General features: G+C 34.3%; 1 pseudogene; it reads left to right on the forward strand.

Annotated features, from left to right (window-relative positions):
- Positions 1–4,749: 4,749 nt before the first annotated feature.
- Positions 4,750–5,364, forward strand: LOC144251340 (grpE protein homolog 1, mitochondrial pseudogene; annotated as a pseudogene).
- Positions 5,365–5,657: the final 293 nt, after the last annotated feature.

Here is a 5,657-nt window from a genome sequence, read left to right on the forward strand (position 1 = left end):
GTTTAGGGATAGTGTTGCCAACTTAATTTTTGTCATTACTACCAGGCTACCTGTGTTATCCTACTTCTCGCCATCGTCACAATGCAGGATGCGAGGCAAGGCACTGCACTTGAGTGATCCCCCAACGGACCTCAAGGAAAGCATGTCCTATTGCATGCGGGTTTGACGTCCACGTCCCGCCCTACGAAAAAAGGCATCGGCTGATATGGGGTCAGGTCTGGGGAAGGGCCCTCCTTAGGACTGAACCATACACTGCAGCCACTTCTGCACAGTAGGATAGGACCTCTACTTTCGCCTGCATTGTTTAATAAAACAGAAGGGGGAACTGTGGTGAGCCGTACTTATAGACTGTGGCTGCCATTAGAAGATGGCGCCGGCTTCCACTGTAGTCTGTGATAAACAACTCCTGATATGGAGAGTTGGTGCGCAATCCCTTATCACCCTATGAGAAAGGTCCACGTGGCGGCTTGGTATTGGGATGCGGGGAGCTTTATTAGGCTGTGCTTGGGTGTGTGGGGTGCGGGTGCTGGCAGATGATACATTAATCAAGGCCTGAATAAACTGCTGAAAGAAGAATCCTGAGTCGTGTCCTCCTTTGCCGGCTGGGGGTCGAGACAGTAACTTCTCTGTCTTCCAGTGGTTTTTCAATCAAGTGGCACAGAACTTTGTTTTGACTGCTTAAAAACAATTTTTCAGAAAGTTGTATTACTTTTAATGCAAATCCCTATTATTAAATGTCAAACATTAAGTCCATAAATTTATACAAAAGATGCTTCATTCACGCATTCTAGGGGGTTTCTACTTTCTTTCCATTAAAATGAATGAAACATAACTTGATTTACAAAAGGATTAAAACATGATTAAGTTTCAGGAGTGATGTCATGTGAAATGCCTAGAAGGGAAATAATAGATAATTTATTTTTCCTTTTTCTAAATATCAGAAATGTTTTAAATTAAATTACTTTATGGCAATTATTATCAGTTTAATTCTCCTGACTATGATTAGAATGGATAGGTAAAAAGATGCCTGGAGCAACAGCTGATTTTAACTTTCATTCTTGCAGTTAGATTCCTGGGGATGGGTATGTTTAGTCATTAGTTAAGTAAGGACAACCACATTTTGTCCAGAAATGGAAATTATTCATATATTAAAGGAAATTAGAAAAAAATGTGTGCAGTCTGCAAAAAATAAGATATCATGGGATAAATTATCCATATTCTAATTTGGGGGGGTTGGTAATAAGTGAATTCTGAATTAATCTAAAATGTATTTTCTGTGGGTATCTCTTTTATTGAATATTTATTAATTTTAATTAACATTAAAATGTTAGCATTCAAAATTGAAACAATTTTAAGAAGTTTTATGAATGAATGAATTATATGCTATACATTTTAATCTAGGAATAAGTAGATAATTTTTGTGTACTTAATATAGATATAAATGTGTAATTCAGACAGTAATTCCATGCTCAATAAATTAAGAATCTGTAGTATGCATTTTTATATTTGTCCAATCTCATACTGTTTAAGATAGATCAGAACAGAATTATCTTTAACATTTGAAAAAAGAAAGAAGCATATTACATGACAGAAGTCTAGACCTGAACTTTTTCCATAGTGAATAAAATCTTCTATAACTGCATTGTCTAATATCATACCCAGCAACAATATAAGGATATTGAGCATTAGAAATGTAGCTAGTATCATCAAGAACTATATTTTGAATTTTATTTAATTTTAATTAATTTCATCTTGCATACATATATTCACATGTGGCCAGTGTCTACCATATTAGACAGTGCTGGTCTAGAATCAGGTTCTCCAACCTTGACATCATAGCCATAATCCACTACTACAACATCAATATAACTCTTGTTTTTATAAAATATGCATACCAAATTTGAAGTTCAAATACCTATTATTAAAATCTATTTGGCTAATATTTCACATGTGGATTAATTTACACTTTAAATAGCATACTGCCATAAACTAGAAAAATTCTGAACAAAGCAAATGCTGAAGAATTTTATTGTGTGTAAGGAAAACTGATGAAGGCTAGTACAATTGACCAGTATATTTCTACCAGTTTCCATGCCAACACAACTTTGATTATTGGGATATTTGATGATAATTGACACAATGGAATAAATATGAAATACATATCCTAAGACCATTTTTATTCTCTATTAATGTTAAAAAATCTCAAACTAAGATTACTTGTTAATAACTTTCTTTAAATAACAATTTTTCTAAGATTCTGATATGGAACTAAGAGGGCCATAAAAATAAATTTATAAAATTTATATAATAAAATTTATATAATAAATTTGAAATATTAGATATAAAATATTAGCTCTGTTACTGAAGTTCATACTTTTAAAGATAGTTAAACTACCCCTTAAGATTATACAATGATGTCACAGTAACATTTTAAAGCCAGAAATAATCAGAAACCACATTTTTACATGGTGAATGACTACTATTATAAAATATTTTGTTAACTACTTTATTTCTAAGTATTTAAATTATGAATTAAAAATTGATAAAGAATTGTTGCATATACTCTGAGGGAATGAAATCTTAGAATAATTTTCCAGGCCTTTAACTCAAAAGCTAGATTCCAAGTTTTAGTTTTTCAGAAAAATGTTTCTATACATTATTTATTCCAGAATAAGATACAATATATAACTATATGTTTTATTTTCTTTAATATTTTTTCAGCAAATTCATTTCAGACATTAATTGTTGTGTAGGCTTTTTCTAAAATGTATTAATGTTCTTAACATATAAATATACATGTACATATATGCATACATGTATACACTTTTAGAATTAAAACCAACATAGAATTATTTTATTAATACTGCTTGAATAACCTCATTTAGTCATTTTGGGCATGTAGACATATATGAAAGATAAAATATATTTCAATATAAGATAATTTCAAAAATTTAAAACGTGAATCTCACACAAATAAAAAATGAAAATATGTGCTGAGGTTGTGGCTTAGCACATGCGAGGCCCTGGGCTCACTTCTCAGCATCACATAAAAATAAATAAATAAAATAAAGGTATTGTGTCCAACTACAACTAAAAAATAAATATTAAAAAATTGAAAATATGTCAAAGACTTTTAGTCATTAAAAATGAACACTGGCAAAATGATACAATGGTTTGAGAACTTTATAAACAGTAGTTTTATCATCCATCTCAAAAAGATGCTGAATTAAGTTGCTAAGTTAGAGACAAATTTGATTAATATAATATAGAGCAATAAAACAATCATTTTTTCAGAGAGAAAAATATGCATCTTTAGTGAAAAAAATATATAACTTAATATGTTCCTAGAATTAAGTCCTAATCAAACAATAAATACTAAGTGTGACAGAAATACATCCTTGACAGAACTGAATTTTTGAATGTGTCTGTCAAACAATGCTCAGTAAGACATTTAAAGTTGTATGTCCATGTACATATAAACAACTATAATGCAACAATTTAAAAAATGAGGAAAAAATACAATAACAACAGACATGTGGCCTTTATCTTATTTTAAGGCTTTTGATAAATTTTTTTAACAGAAAGGAAGTATTAGATCTTAGAATTTTTTTTTTAATCAGGATAATACTTTTTTTTTCCAAACCAAAACTCTATTATAAACAAAAAAAAAATCTAGATTATTTCTTCAGAAGCTCTTGAGAGATAAATAATTTGATTTTGCAATTTATGCATCACATTTTACCAACACTGATAACCTTAGAAAACAGAATTTTGTCCATTTTAATGTGGTGACAAAGACTTTAAATATCATTGTAATTATTGATCAAACTAGAGTGGAGTCAGCATGCAGGCAATGCAGAGAACAAGTCTTCCTGTTTTCTCTCAGTATTACAGCTACCATTTCAGATACCACTCTGCTTCCATCTGTCAGATTAAGGCTCTTTCTAGGCCACGAAGATTCTTTGGTTAAGTTATATGGTCTGGTGGTGAGGTGGGGGTGAAAACCTAAAACTAGAAAGGGGACCATATTATAAGAAATACCTCTTTCTTCCTGCCTCCCTCCTTCCCACCCTATTTTTTCCTCCCTTCCTGCCTTTATCAATTCCTTCCTTTTTTGTTCTTTCTTTTTAGGTTAAGGAGGCTTATTTCTCCTTTCTGTGCAGGTGCCGGGTTTCTGCACTAGAAGGTGAGGAGACACTAGCAACTCCTAAATAGGTGGGATAGGAGAGTGTCATTGAACAAAATGCACAGATCACAATAAACAAGTGAGCAAACAGTTAAAAAACATAATGGTGTGTGCTTCTCCCAGAAGAAGGTCTGTATAATCTGTTTTTTGTTGTTGTTGTTTGAAAGGGAAATTGAAGCAACAGAAAACACACAGGCAGGAATTTTTCCTGTGTTGGATGATAGCACAAAGTTCTTTCCAATAGTTTTCTAGAGGAAACAATGCAATTCAATTTAAAGCAATGGGCAGTGGGGAGGGGAAGTAGGTGGAGTAGCATGGATAACTGAATTTTAGTTATTGACACATTATAAATTTGCAATAGCGAAAGTACTGAGGCAAGAATAAACAGAAATCTATGGAAAAGAATTTAGCATAAGAAAAGTGGTGTTTTTGAAAAAAAAATATACTAATATTTTAAGATTTGTGATTGTATTTTTGTTTCCTTCTTTTGATTGTTTATCTTTTCTATATTTTTAAGAATAAATCTGGCCAGTATGTGCATGATGGAGGCCACAGCGGCAGTCATGGTGGCTCGGTGTGTGAGGCTGGTGCAGCACAATATCCCGGCTTTGGCATTGTCTCTCAAGCCCTCTCCTTGGTTGTTGTGCATAGCTATAAAACAAAAGAACAATTCCCAAAGCCTGGAAGAGAACGTGGGTCACAATGAGCAGAAGACAGAGCATCCTTGGAATAGAAGGTCAAGTTTGAATAGCAGCTGACACTATGGAAAAATACAAATGAGCTTTGGCAGATATTGAGAACTTCAGACAGAGGAGCCAAAAACTGGTGGAGAAAGGCAAAATTATATGGCATCCAGGGCTACTGCAAAGACTTGCTGGAGGCTGTGGACATTCTGGAGAAGGAAACACAGAGTGTTCCAAAGAGATTACAGATGAAAACCCTTACCTGAAAAGCCTATATAAGGGGCTGGTACTCACCGAGGTGCAGATCCAGAAGGTGTTCACAAAGCACGGCTTGCTCAAGCTGAACCCTCTTGGAGCCAAGATTGACTCTTATGAACATGAGGCACTGTTCCACACACCAGTAGAGGTCGAGGAGCCAGCATGGTGGTGCTGGTTAGCAAGGTGGGGTACAAGCTGCAGGGGTGCACCCTCAGGCCCGCCCTGGAGGGGTGGTGAAGGAAGCATAACTGCCTACCTCAGGGTCTTTGGCTTTTAAGTCACTTGCTGTAACTCTTGAAAGGTGGTCTATCTTTTCTCCTCTGGGAGTCCAGCCTTGATGGAAAGGTTAAATGGCTGCAAAGAATCAAGCTGGGTACACAGTTGCTTCTAGGAACTCTGGTCCAGGAGTCTGATTTCTTAGTACCACACGTTTAGTAGCTCCATATACTTCCAGAAGAGGGCAGATGGGACCTCTAGAGTATCGTGAAAAACACTGTATCTGCTTTAAACTCATGATTGCAAAGTACTTT

Source organism: Urocitellus parryii, assembly GCF_045843805.1.
Source record: "Urocitellus parryii isolate mUroPar1 chromosome 13 unlocalized genomic scaffold, mUroPar1.hap1 SUPER_13_unloc_11, whole genome shotgun sequence".
Lineage (NCBI taxonomy): Eukaryota > Metazoa > Chordata > Mammalia > Rodentia > Sciuridae > Urocitellus > Urocitellus parryii.